General features: G+C 42.1%; 1 protein-coding gene across 3 annotated transcripts in view; it reads right to left on the bottom strand.

Moving 5' to 3' along the window:
- The window catches only part of TOX4 (TOX high mobility group box family member 4), a 966,801-nt gene that overhangs the window by 431,927 nt on the left and 519,951 nt on the right, over window positions 1-14,923 (bottom strand). The window lies entirely within an intron of this gene.

Raw genomic sequence — 14,923 nt, 5'->3', positions numbered from 1 at the left:
TCCACTGCACTGGGCATTTCTTGTTGAGAAAGGCTGAGAAAGTACTGCTAAGTATGCATTTCTTTTCTAGGGAAAGAAAGGCAATCATCTGGTTGGCGTCTAAATCACCCCAAAAAACTGAGAGACAGGAGAAAGGATAACCAAGTCCAGGGGTAATCCCACTGTTTTGAAAAAGACTGAGTTGTAAACTTGTTAAAGCTTCCTGACTGGTTCAGGCTGAGATCAGGTAAGGAAAGAGGTGGATTGCTAACTGCAGTAAGCTATCGCTGCAGCAAGGCATCTGCGGAAGACACAGTAGAAAGTCCAAATGGCAAAGTAGTAAACTAATGATACAATCCCACAGGAGAGTCTTAACAAGGATCTGAGATTCTTGTGGATGGGAATACACAGTTAAGCATCTTTTAGCTGTGGGGTGAGCAAAGAGCCTTGAGGCGAAATTAGACAAGTATCAAAATTGTGAATTTGCATGAAAATGGTTTAATCTGGCTAGAGTTAGAATGAGCCATCAGATGCCCTCTTATATGCACCAGAAAGCCTCAAGTAAAATCTCTCCCCACTGGACTGCAGAAACAGGTTGCTGTTGTGTCTTTCGGCTTATCCCGGTTAGGGGTCGCCACAGAGGAACTCCGGTCCGCTAATGTTTGGTAGTGGATTTTTATGTGCCGAGTTACCAGCCCTGACGCACAACTTTCAACGAAGGCATGCCCATTCGCGCATGCCTCCAGACAGAAGATGCTCTAGCTAAGAATCAAACGTGACAATGTCTTGCTGTGAGGCAACAGCGCTACCGCAGCACCACTACCACGGATTACATCTGAAAATTATTGGTAATTTTGTAAGACAGACCATGGTAGACAGGAAATAAGGATGACTATCTTTGCCAAATATTTGGAGAATTAGATCTCTGGGATCGGTTTGTTTTGTTTTTGAATCCTCCTTACCACTTTCTTTTAAAAAAGACGTTAGGCACTTACCATAACATTCCATCTGTGTTGTGCATTTTTATTCTTCCATAACTGATGGGTTCGGATGCTCTCCTTGAATCTGACTCATCTGTTACTAAAGCTTGTGGTAACAGAAAAAAAAAACTCTTAAGCTTCTCCCTTGCCCATAATGCACCAACCCTAAGCCACCTCAGATCTTGTTTGTTGACTTTTGCCAGAAAAGAATGTTTAATATGCATAAATACAGGAGATTTAAAATTGCATGTGCTCAAAGGAAAACTGTAGCTGGAGTGTATCTGGAGCTTAATATAACGGAACAGCTCATTCATCCAGAAGTTTTGTGAACAGAAAGGATGGCGGCTGGTTGGCAGGAAGTTGAAGAATGAAAATGAACATAGATGGAACGTTACGTTAAGTATATAACTTCTTTATCTGATGTTGTCAATTTTCATTCTATCCTCAACCAATGGGACAGAGGTCACAGCTACCTATAATCCCGGGTGGACTAAGGAAGGAGATTCCTGAGCACAGTTGAACCAAATTATGCTCTACCTCTGGAGACCAGATCCAATTTGTAATGAGTAATAAAAGCATGGGGAGTAGCCCAAGTTACTGCTGCACATATATCATCCATGGAAGCTCTGTTTAGAAAAACTGAAGTTGCCATGAACCTAGATGAATGAGCTCATATCGGTTGTGGTAAGGTAATACCCAGTTTACTACAGATAAATGAAATACAATCAGTTAGCCATCTGGCTGAAGTTATTTGTGTGACTGGTTTGCCCAATTTCAACTCTGCAAAGGAAACAATTGATCTGTTTTTCCTGATGTCTTTTGTTCTATGCAGATAAAAACTGAACATCGAATAAATGTAACATTCACCTTTGTTTGCAAAATTAGGGAAGAATACTGTCAAATTAATGAATTGACTGATATTAGATTCTGGCACCACCTTGGGAAGGAAGGAGGCATTAGTTCGTAATGTCACTCTATCCTTGCGTAAGACAGAGTATGGAGGTTTTGAGGACAAGGCTTGAACCTCTGAAATTCATCTAGCAGAGGTAATGGCTACTAGAAAAACAATTTTCCAAGTAAGACCCTTAAGGTCACATTTAGCTGTTGGAACAAAGGGGGGAATGTATTAGAGTTTGCAGTGCCAGACTGAGATCCCATGGGGGAGTAGGGTCCTTAAATGGAGGTCCCAAAAGTAGAGTGCCTTGCAAGAAAGCTCTGCGCACTTTGTGACAGGCTGCTAAAGGACCTTTGAATCCAACGTGACAATTTGCTATCACTGTTAAATTAACTTTAATAGTTGAGCAACTAGGCCCCTTCTTTAAAAAGTACAGCTAAAAACTTGAGTATGCCATCTATAGGTGCTGAAAAAGGCTCAGCATGATTTTGTTGTGCCCAGTAAACAAATCTTTTCCATTTACTTGTACAGAGTTTTCATGCTGAAGGTTTATGGGAAGATAACAGAAAATGTATCCCCCCTACTAATATTGTCAGTGCCACTTCCGACATTGCAACACAATATAATGCATACTTTAACTCCATTCAAAAACTGCTCAATGCCACCTCTCCTTCTACTCATGAGTTCTCCCAAATTCCAACCCCTGAAGAAAACAGCGTGTCTCTACATCCAGCATCAACTACAACTATTTATCAACGTCTAGCAAAACTAAAACCCACAGCTCTCGCAGCTGACAAACTCCCAGGTGAATACCTTAGAATTGCTGCTAAAGCAATCTCTTATCCTGTATCTTTACTAATAAACAGGTCCACAGTCGAACATATTCCACCCTTCTGGAAAATCTCTTATACCAGTTCATAAAGCTGGCAACTCAACTGACTTTACTATCATCCTATTGCCATTCTATCCCCCTCTAAAATTCTTGAGAAATGCGTTCATTCCCAAACACTTCACTACTTACTAACAATCTTCTTTCTGAAACAACATGGTTTCTGCCCAAACCATAGTACCACTACTGTTGTTATTAAGTTCTCCGACACCGTAAATCAACAATGTAATTTAGGAAATCTTGTCTCTTCCATTTTCTTACACTTATCCAAAGCCTTTGACACAGTTTCCCATTCCAAACTTCTTACTGCACTATCAAATCTGAAATTGCATTGCTCATCACTACCTTGGTTCAAAAATTAACTTTCAAACCGTTAAGCTGTAAAATGGAGAAACAACCTTTCCCCTCTTCTCCCCTTGAACTTGTGTCCCTCAAGGATCTATAGTAGGACCCCTGCTCTATTTTCACTAACAACGTACCCAAAGCTACACTACATGCCAAACTGATCCAATATGCTGATGATTCTACATTAAAATGCTCTAATCGCAACACTCCAAAAAATTATAACACATTACCAACAATCCTTCTCAGAAGCAGAAAAATGGCTTCTCAACTCCATGAATAATTAACCTTAAAAAAAAGCTCAGCTAATGTTGTTCCATCCCTCTAAGGCTACTGACTCAATTCCATCTTATCAAATTACTTCCTTTGACAATACCCCCCCCCCCAATTACACCCATGACCCATACTAAACATCTAGGAGTAATCATAGACCACAATATGAAATTCAACAAATATATAGTACAAAGTATCACAAAGGTGCACAAAAAGCTAGGCACTCTCAATAGATGCAAAAATTACCTAACATCTGAAAGTAAAGTTACTATTGCAAGAATCCACCTTCTCTCCACTCTTTTGTATGCCTCCCCTGTCCTAACCAATTTAAATAAAGGAGGCTTAAACCATCCGCTACAACAAAATTTGCTACTAATTAACCATTTAGATCCCATCACTGTCTACCCCTTAGAAAGCTATCCTGGCTAGAATTACCAAACCAGATTACTTTTAACCAACTTACGGAACCCTTGCCCTACAAGGATAGCTAGCTATTGACTTCTAAGTACTACCAATAAGGCACTAATTGATATAACTATAAGCAAATCTAACTCTGGGGACTCTCTCTGTCCTACTGCTGTAGCTAACGCCTGGACTGCCCTTCCCTCATCATCCAGTCAATACACAACACACGTGACTTTAAGCACCTTAAGTCACATTTAAATACCTCATGGTCTTGCACTTGTACTTGCTCTGAAAAATATCTACAATACCTCAAACTCAATTCATTTTCCTATCTAACCTCTTTTGCTCTACCAGTCTACAGAGCAGATGGCCCTCAATCTCATCTACTTAGATGCCTTCTCTTACAATTTACTGCATATTATGGTGTTTCTACATGTATCACCATCACTAACTGAAATATTGTTTACCAAACAATTTTCTAGTTAAGTATGTCTTTACTACTTCCATGTACTATATCAGCTACACCCTAGTCATGTGCCTTAATTCAGTTTCCTAATTAATGTTGTAGCCCTGACAAAGACATCCATTTTACGACAAAGGTCTTATTTGAACTTCAGATTTTTTTATCTTTACTTCTTTAGAATTTTACTATATGCTCCATATACTTATCTTGTTTGTCACTGCATTTTTTCTTGAATTAATGCTGCATGTTTTTATTTTAAATGTCTATGTACTATTGTTTGGAGATTTCCTCCCCGGGCCTCTGCCGAAACAGGGCAATCCTGCCCAGTTGGAGATTTCCCGGTAAACAAATGTAAATAAATCAGCAAATTAAATAAAGTTTGTTACCCAGGAAGATGAACTAAGTTATAGAACAAATACACCAGCCAAAAAAAAATCGTACTGAGCAGACCACAGCAAATCTTCTTAAACACTGTAAACCTTTAATGACTCCACATTACAGGAAATAAACATAAATAAGCATTTTTGCAAAATCTGTTTGCTTCTTCAGTTCACAGTTCTAAGAAAAACCTCATTTAAATAGTACAGTCAACAGCCTCCTCAACCAATTGCTGTAACTGCATTCATGGTCGCTAAGCAACATGTAATGAAAATATTCTACCCAAAATACCTAACTAGTGTGTGTGTGTGTATATATATATATATATATATATATATATATATATATATATACACACACACACACACACACATATATGTATGTATATATAAACTAATAAAATTGTGATATATAAATAAAAATGTAGAGACACAAGTAAAACAAAATCATATACTAAAAATTCCATACAAAAAAAAAATTATTTCTTAAGTGACCTTGCTTTCAAAACAGGTTGTACAGAAACATGGTCATTAAGACCTAAACCCTGATGTGCTCTAAGAATCTATCTTAATTCAATTTTATTGGTGTATTTTATATATATATATATATATATATATATATATATATATTTATATATATATATATATACATATATATATACATATATATACACATATATATATATATATATATATATATATATACACACACACAAAGTATTTAGTTAGGATGTTATTATTTAGTTAGGTAGAATATTTTCATTACGTGTAGCTTAGCGACCATGAGTACTATTTAAATGATGAGGTCTGGAGCCAGATCCAGAACCCAAGGTTGAAGTGAGTGACGCCAAAGGAAGGGAAACCAAATCTGTCGAGGCCAGTAAGGTGCAATGAAAATAACTTTGCTATTCAACCTAACAGGTTCCTGTAGAAATTTTGGAATTAATGGGATAGGTGGGTAGGCATAAAGTAGACTGGGGGCCAATCGTGAAGTACAGCACCTCTCGGTGATTCCCCCCTATGGGGGGATTAGGGCAATTTGTTGTTTGGGGAAAAGCAAAAAGACCGCAGCAAGGCCGGCCCCATTGACAAAAAATAATTTCAGTCACATTCTTGTTAAGATACCACCTGTGAGGTAGAATAGACTTCATCAGTTTGTCTGCTATCCCATTGGACTTCCCCAGAATGTGTGTTGCTATGAGAAAGTAAATGGATGAGATCACCCACTGCCACACTGAGCACTTCTCGACCAAACTACTGACATAGTCTGTCTGAACTGCAATCATCCCTGAAGGGAGAGCACCTTGGAAGGCCTAAAACTCTAAAAGTACTGCCCTCAACTCCAGGACACTGACATGCAAGTTGGCCTGTTCAGAAAATGTCCCCCCAACCCTACTGGGAAGAGTCAGTGGTCATTATGGCCTTGGGTTGAGGGGGGGGGATGAACAAATGACCTTGTAGAACCTGATTTGATTGAACCCAGCACCCGAGATCTCTCTTGCACGTCTGGGTGATCTGTACTTGGGTTGACATGGATGGGTACAGTACAGACCTTCAGTTGCCAGCATCCACTGAAGAATCCTCAAAATCTGGCTAAAGGTACTAGGATTACTGCCATTGACACTGATCCTAGATCTTGAAGGACCAAGTGGGCTGAAATCTTGGGGCTGCAGATTATTTTTCTGATCTGTAATCTTACAGTCTGTACTCTTGAAAGAGGCAGTGAAGCTATTACTGACCGTGTTGAAAACTGCTCCTATGAATTCCAAATTCTGAGTTGGTTCCAGTTGAGACTTGTAGTTTATGGTTATTCCCAGATGAGAAATCTGGAGAACCTGATTTCTTGCCCTTATCAATTGATGCCTAGTCGGGGTGGTAATGAGCCAGTCATTTAGATATAGAAACACCCGGAATCTCTGGGGGTTATGGTGAGACCAAAGAGCAGAAATCAAAACCAACAAAGGAAACCTCCTCAACTGCTAAAAGTAATTCAGATAAAAACAAACAATTCAAAGGCAAATCCTGAGTTGACCACCACGGACCCTGAAGACAGGACGTAGTTAAAACGTGGAACTTTCAATTTTTATTAAAATGTAGAAACTTGCGTTACATTTAAAACAGAAAACAAAAAACAAAATTGGAGGATGAAAACCGCTTTCAGCTTATTCAGCCTTCTTCAGGTCAAGTTCATATGCTTCCTTAAGTTATATTCTGGCTATTTTAAACAAGCACACACCTATCAAAAACGCTGATTCAAGACACCTTCAATGACATCAAATCCTGAACCATCACTATGTGCAAACTTCCTCAAGATCAGCTGATGGTTATACGCCCATTCTTTAATATAGCCTTGAAGGGAACTATAGTGTTTAGTCCTGGATGCTTGTGCGCTCTAACATTTGTAATCCATCAATCCATCATGTTTTTTACATTCCCTCCTCTCAAATTTGGGGTAATAAGATCTACAGCTTGAAAATAGAAAGAATGGGTAGAAAAGTGTTTAACATGATCTGCTAGACTATTTTGTGCATCTAGGTGGGATACATCTCTAAGGTGCCTCATAATATGGTCTTTAAACCGTTGGTCCGTTTTTCCTACTTAGAAAGCTGAGCACTGTCGGCAGGTAGCTAAATACACTAAGTGCAGAGTGTTACATGTGGCAGAGACCCTAAAAACGATATTTCTTATCACTGACAGGATGCAAAAAGCCGGAAACAGGATTAATATGTGAACAGGCTTTGCATTTCCCACATTTCTTCGTTCCTGTTGTTGCACTGGGAATTCTTTCAGAATGACCATCCTTACCACAATATTAGCCATTTCAAATTCTTTTTGTTTTTATAACCAAACCTTGGCTGTTCTCCCACTAGGGTTTTGATTTTCTCATCTTCCAGCAGAACTCTGAACTGGTAGTGACTGGCTCCCAGCTGGAAGCGTAAGTACCTTCTGGAAAATATGTTCATCTTTATGAGATAGTACGCATCCTGAAGGCATATCAAAGTGCATCTAGTCATCCTTGCCCAGAAAAGGGAGAACCATGACCATCTGAAACTTGGTATGTCGAAATGGCTTGGTTCAAGTTGCTGAGATCCAAAATTGGTCTCCAGTCCCCTGTTTTCTTTGGCAATAAAAATAACCTTGAGTACGTTCCAGATTCTATTTGGTCTGGTGGGACCTCTAAGATGACTTTTTCCTAGCAGCTTTTATATTTGAATCGCTGCTTCTTTCCTCTGGCTGGGTGGAATATCGAGGGTTTTTCTTGAGATTGAAGGCAGAAGGGAAAAGGGTATTTATTACATAGCCTCTGGATATAATTCTCTACACCCAAGTATCTTTTGTGTCATGTCTAGCCATGCTGTCTGGTGCAGGGATAATCGACCCCCGATTGCCTCCAAAGGTGGGCAGTTGGGCCTCCTTTCAGGGGTGCTGGTAAGGGTCTTGTCCAAAAAAGAAGTTCTGGACCCCTGGCTTTGCAGACCTCCTCTGTCATGGGGATGGCGTCAAGCATTAGTGTGCCCCACATGTCCCTGGGGAAGTTCCTGCATGAGTGTCCTGGAAAGGACCCTGGGACTTCCCAAACAACATCCTTTGACCATCTTGTTGATTTCTTGAAAATGATTTCAGAGTGGTCGAAAAACGTACACCCACTGCAATCATGGTCTTTCCATCCTTCTCATACCTAGATAAAGTTTCTTTTACTGTGGGGCTGAACAACGAAGCGCCATCAAAGGGAGCATTAACAAACGGCTTGAAGGGCTCCACAAAAATCCCATAAGCGCATCCAGACAGGTCTTCTGATGGAAATGCCCAAGCCCGCTGCCCTTTAGATTCCTTCGGCTACATGCAAAAATGATCCTCATGGATGAATTTGAAATAGATTGCAGGGTAGTCAACTGAGAAGTCACAGATGCTTGATCCTCTGCAGAAACAGATCCTCAGATGGTATTTGAAAGTTCCTTGATCAAATTCCTCTGTAATCTAGTACAATGTGCCAAATAATTCAGTGACCTTAGTGCAAAGTTGGCTGAAGCACAAACGTTTCAAACCTGTCCATCTCACTAGACTCCCTGTTAGGAAGATGAACAGTGAAACTCTGCTCGGCAAGTTCCTTTTTGGTGGCCACCACCATGACCCATGGCATCAATGGGCACACCCCTTTAGCCCAAGACTCTCTACCTGAAGGTGGTGCCAGAATCTTGTCTGGTCTTCTGGGTAAGGGTTCAGCTGTGTCAAATTCCTTCCAAGCCCACCAAGAGACCAAATCAATGAGCTAAGCAGAAAGTGGAGGAATCCAGGAGGGAGGTAGGCAGGCCAGTAATGAAAGCCTCCAGAAATACAGACTCCTTAGATAAAGGCTTGCTGGGAGTCCAACCACTTCTCTGTTTTAGGATCTCAAGGATGCCTCTAAATGAGAAGTCTTCTGGAGATTGTCCTGGGGACCCTTCACCTTCATCGAAGTCCATATCCTCTGTGACTAACTCTTGTGTAGAGTCCAAGTGCTTCTTCTTGCACTTCTTCCAATGGACCTAAGTGGGGTGTTCTGTGGCGGTATCAGAAGAAATTGTAATACCCTACTGGGAAGCCTGGCTATCTCGGACTGGCTGTCCCTCTGGTAAAGAATGAGGCTCTAAGTACATAGACATCAGGGTAGAGGGCTAAGGAGCTGAGGAAGTTAGATCCTGTCTTAACAGAGAATACTGTCCTTCACCACCTCAAAGGCTGATCACCTCAGAGAGAGAGAGAAGACCCAGGCATTGAGAAGGCAAGCTTCTGGACCGCTGTGCACCCATGTTCTGAAGGCAATCTCCCAGAGGAGAAAGCTGGAGCTGAGCTATCCAGTGCCAGTGCTTCGAGAGGCAGACATGGATCTGACAACTTCAAATAGACTACACTTTGGATCTGAAAGGGAAGCTTTCACTCAGTCATCTGGATCTGAAGCCATCTAAACCACATCTCTCAGAATAAGCTTCAGATCCAAAGATAATGCTATCTTTGGATCAGAGTCAAACGGATATGAGAGGCTCTGATCCAGGGACTCAAATAACCAAAAGGATCAGAGGAGGAGGCTGAAGTGGGGGTGTAGTTGATGGACAGGTCTCCTGACCTGAGGGGGTAAGAGCCAGTAAAACACCGATGTGGATCTGTGCGAAGATGAACTTCAACATATCCTTTCCATATCGTCTTCTGTTAGAATTCTGGATGAATGAGTTGGGCCAAGAGGAGACTACATGGTCCAAAAAGGGTGACTGCACCGTAGAAGGTACAGGATCAGTCAAAGGACAGTATCTGGTGCTGGGGAGAACTACAGGACTTAAACTGTCAGATCAGACTGTTTAATTGTTGGATCTGAGATAGTCGATCCATCTGTTTCTTCCTTCTCATCAGACTGCTTAATTGTTGGATATGAGATGGTGGATCCATCGGTTTCTTCCTTATCAGACTGTTTAATCGCTGGATCTGAGACAGTCGGATCCATCGGTTTCTTCCTTTATGGATTTGAGGGAGAACCACCATGAGACCTTCTTGGATCTGACTAACTTACATAGCCTCTGGACCACAGATTTCGATGGCTTCGGAGACAAAAGCTTTACCTCTTTAGCTTTACGTTTGAGGGACTGAGCCCCAGATATCGCTTCTCCAAAGGAAGATGGCAATAAACCTTTCAATATTAGCTTATTCTCTCTCTTGACTAGAGCCCTATGGTTGAAATTATGGAACATAGAGCAATCCTCTCATAAATGTTGAGACCCTAGGCAATAAACACTGCTTGCGGGCATCTAACAGCAGTAGCTTGGGGCCACACTTAACGCACTTTTAAACCCAGATGGGCCTTTGTCCGCCATTACAGCAGAACTACTAAAAGGAGAAAAAAGTTAATACAAGCTCCCTCCCTTAGAAAAAAGATAGGGGAAAAATACCAACTAGGATACTAAGGACTGCACAACAAAAGGATAATAGGACAGAAAGAGAAAAAAACAGCAAAAAACTGTTCAAAAGAAAGACGGGAAGGAATTACCAACAATGGCAATTGAAGAGGTATGAAAATGTAAGTAGGATAATGAATGTGAAATATTAGAAAATATTAGAAAGATAAAGGTTTTAGATTTAAGTTGAAGAAAACTCACTTATCTGTAAAAGCTGGAAAGCTAGGCTGATCACATATTTTTCACAAAAAGTGGCAAACGAGATCAGACGTAGCTTAGGTTTGGTGAATTATGGGTTAGGGAGAAGCTTGAAAGTTTTTGGATACTACAATTTTCAGCTATGTTAGGAACCTGGGTGGAAACTCCCAGATATGCTCAGAATTAGTCCAAAATGATACAAAAATCACTGAACCCACAGACATTGCCAACATACTGGCAGACAGGTTCAGTGCAAACTTCACCCCCCCTCTCCCCCCCCTAAAGGAGAGATAACTATCCCAGCGGAGTGTAGCCTCCCAGACATCTCAAATGCGCAGGTGAAAGCTGCTCTCTCTAAAGCTAAAAACACAGCATCAATGGGACCGGATGGTGTCCCCGGCTGTGTGCTACACGAGCTAAATGAGGAATTAAACCCGCACATAAGGCAGCTGTTTAATCTCAGCCTTACCACAGGATACGTGCCCAAGGAGTGGCGTACGGCGACTGTGGTCCCACTCCACAAAGGCGGTGCCTCTACGGACCCTGGTAATTACCGCCCCATAAGCTTAACAAGTCTAGTCTGCAAAGCTATGGAGAGGATCATAATGGAGCTCATAAACAAAGATATAGGGGACTTGCAGACATTGGACCCGACCCAGTTTGGCTTCGTCAAGGGCAGATCATGCCTTTTGAACTTGGTCGACTTCTTCGAAACAGTCACCAAGGTTATTGATGAGGGAAAGGCAGTCCATACAGCCTACCTTGACCTAGCAAAGGATTTTGACACAATACCCCACTCGGGTATTGTAGAAAAACTTACCAGCTTAAATGTAAACCAATATGTCACAAGATGGGTTGCAAACTGGCTTAAGGTCAGAACCCACAGGGTTAGAGTTGCTGGCGCTATGTCAGACTCCAAGCCGGTCACAAGTGGTGTCCCACAGGGCTCGGTGCTTGGCCCCCTATTGTTCGGCATCTACTTCTCAGAAGTACAGGCCAACATGGGAGGACTTTGGCTGACAAAGTTTGCAGACGACTGCAAACTGGGTGCCATAGTGGAAAGTGCATCGGACAAGGATATCCTTCAGAAGGGACTCACAGAAACAGATAGCTGGTGCCGGAGCCATGGCCTGAAGTTAAACGCCAAAAAATGTATAGTCATACCCTTCGGGAAAAACAAGGAAACCCCAATCTACCATATAGGTGGCAATCCACTAAGCACAGAAGAGGTTATCAGGGACCTGGGGACCCAGGTTGACAGTGGCCTTTCTTTTGACACTCACGTTGCTAAAGTGGTTAGAAAGACCTTCTACATTGCCCACCTGATCATGAAGGGATTCACATCCAGATCTAGTGAGGTCATTGTTCCCCTGTACTCTTCACTTATCAGACCAATGATCGAGTACAATGCCCCATTCGGGATGTATCTCACCCATCTGCAGCAATTGGAGAGACCCCAAAAGTTCCTCACCAAAAGGATAAAAGGACTCCAAAATCTGTCATATGCTGCCAGATTGAAGAAACTCCAGCTCTATTCAGTCGCATACCGTCTGCTCAGAGGTGACATGTGCCTGACATACAAGGCCATGTCCAACCCGGAATTAATGGACATGCTCCACCTCAAAAAATCCAAATCCACCAAAACCACTAGAGCAAGCGACTTAAACCTTAGCACAGATATAAATAGGACGTGTTGGAGGGATAGATTTATCACTCAGAGACTCCCTATGCTGTGGAATAAAATCCCGGTCCATGTGAGGCAGAGCACCTCGCTGGCTCTGTTCAAGAGAAATCTTGACCTGTGGATGGGAGATCGTAGGTTTACCCCGGGAATCATCTCTGTGTCACTGCTGGACAGAGGCACAACAAACTAATGGGCACAGTATTTTTTCATATAAGGGGTGGCGTAAACCACAAAACTTTGGGCTAGGCTTATAAATGCCTTAGGGCAGATAGCCTAGTATAAACTTATGAACCTATGAACAAGCTTTAGTAACTGCCGAGTCGGATCCGAACCCATCAGTTGAGGACAGAACGAAAACTGACATCAACACTGCTAGTTTACTAACTTCTACTGACCAGATTTGAGAAGGTTTATGGGGAAAACAAAGGGGGGGTGGGGCTGGAATGGATGGATAGTTCCTTTGAAACTTGTGAAGTAAAGATATGTAAACTTTTGCAACTCTCTGCATTAGTCTTCTTTCTTATAGCTTTTTGAAAATTTACCAGAAGAGCTTCCAAATAGCATGTCCTAGCCTAGGCAGGCAATTAACAACTGAGCTTTTACAGCCTCAGATAAGGATTGTAATGTAAACCATTCCAACCTTCTCAATCCAGTAGCAGTTGCACCTGCACCAGGATGTAGCGCACAAAGCAAGAGAGATGGTTCAAACTGTGCTGAGCTGAGAGACAGAAGTAACCATCTCCATAAGCTTAGACTTCATGTTACAATTACGATAACTTGTTAGATCAGATAAAAGTAACTTGGATAAGGGTTTGGCAACTAACAGCTCTAACAAATAAGGTGGCAGAGGTATACACTTTCCCATACACATCAACCAAGCTCTACTTTCCCTATCAATGGGAACTGGTCAAAGAACCTTTTCCAGGGTTCAGAGAAATGACAGCCAAGTCAGCACAGGGATTTTTATACAAGCACTTATGCATATCAGCAACTCTATAAAACCTGTGTAGTTTTTCATGGGCCACAGATTCAGAATCTGGACAGAGAAGCAGCAGAAAAAACATCTTCCCTTACAGTGTACCAAAACCGGAAGCAGAGCAACAGGCTTAGGGGTACCCATGTTCAAGAAAGTACAGTTTTTGTACCTACCACAAATGTAGATGTTCGAGTGTACACCCTGCTGCAGTCATCACACTTGGGTTATCCTGTCATCAGGCGGTCCCGCAGTCGGCCAGAATTCCAAAGTCTTGGTCCGGCGTCGGTTGCTGTCGCTTCTTCCCTGACGTCAGTGCGCCAGGGGTATAAATAATGCATCCGACGCCATCTTCTTCAGTTTTTCTTGCCCCAGATGTCAGGTGCCCCCAAAAAGGTAGTCAGTAATTAGTACCAAATAAAGTAATTTTTTGCACAAACACAAGATCCCTCCAGCTATAAGCAAATACATCAGGAAGGTATTGCAAAGCTTTAGCCAGTTAGATCAGAGGGGATCCCTCCAGCTATAAGCAAATACATCAGGAAGGTATTGTATAGATTTAGCCAGTTAGATCAGAGGGGATGGAGGGAGGGTAACCTGGACTGCAGCAGGGTGTACACTCGAACATCTACATTTATGGTAGGTACAAAACTGTACTATGTTCATCGTGTTACCCTGCTGCAGTCATCACACTTGGGTAGAATCCCAAAGCTATGGATGGCTGGAGGAGTTAGAGGGTTAGAGGAGGCTAGGAGGCCCTGCAGAACTGCAGTGGCGAAGCCAGCCCTAGTCTTAGAGTAAAGTGGTAAGTGATGGTGTTTGGTAAAAGTGTGTACTGAACTCCAAGTTGCAGCTTCCAAAATCTCCTTGGTTGGTACCCCCCTGAGGAAGGCTGTAGATGTAGCTGTTGCCCTGGTAGAGTGGGGCCTAATGGTAGCAGGAAGTGGTTTTCCATAATGGGTATAGCAAAAACGAATGCAATGTCCTATCCATTTGGAAATGGTTTGTTTTGATATAGCCTTCCCTTGTGAAGCTGTAGCATAGGATACAAAGAGCTGGTCAGATTTTCTGAAAACCTTAGTTTTATCCAAGTAGTAGCGAAGTTGCCTGTGAATGTCCAAGGAATGCAGGAGTCTTTCTCCTTTGATGTTCTTCGTCTTCCATTGCTGCAGTCCTGACTATTGGGTATAGTCCGCGTCCCGTCGGCCCGAATACCAGAGTATAAGGCTGACGTCGGTCAGGGCGCATTAGACTGACGTCAGTACGTCAGGGTACTAATGCGCATGACCGACGTCATATCCTAAGTCTTTTTTGCCGCATGGTCCGATGCAGAAGCAGTTTTGCGAGTGCAGGTTGGCGTACTGAAATATTTCCGAAACCGGAGTTTCAGACCGAAACAGAGTTGGCTAAGTACCCCGTTGGGGACCATTTTAGTTTTTTCTTGCCTCAGTATTTTACCGGATGTCAGAAAAAGTGAATAACTGTATTTCTTGTGGGAAACAGATACCGCATAGGGACTACCATACCTTGTGTATACCTTG

The sequence above is a fragment of the Protopterus annectens genome, chromosome 16.part0, assembly GCF_019279795.1.
Source record: "Protopterus annectens isolate FY-2018-M chromosome 16.part0, PAN1.0, whole genome shotgun sequence".
Classification (NCBI taxonomy): Eukaryota; Metazoa; Chordata; order Ceratodontiformes; family Protopteridae; genus Protopterus; species Protopterus annectens.
Note: the sequence above shows the minus strand (reverse complement) of the source record. Positions and strands in the feature narration are given on the sequence as shown.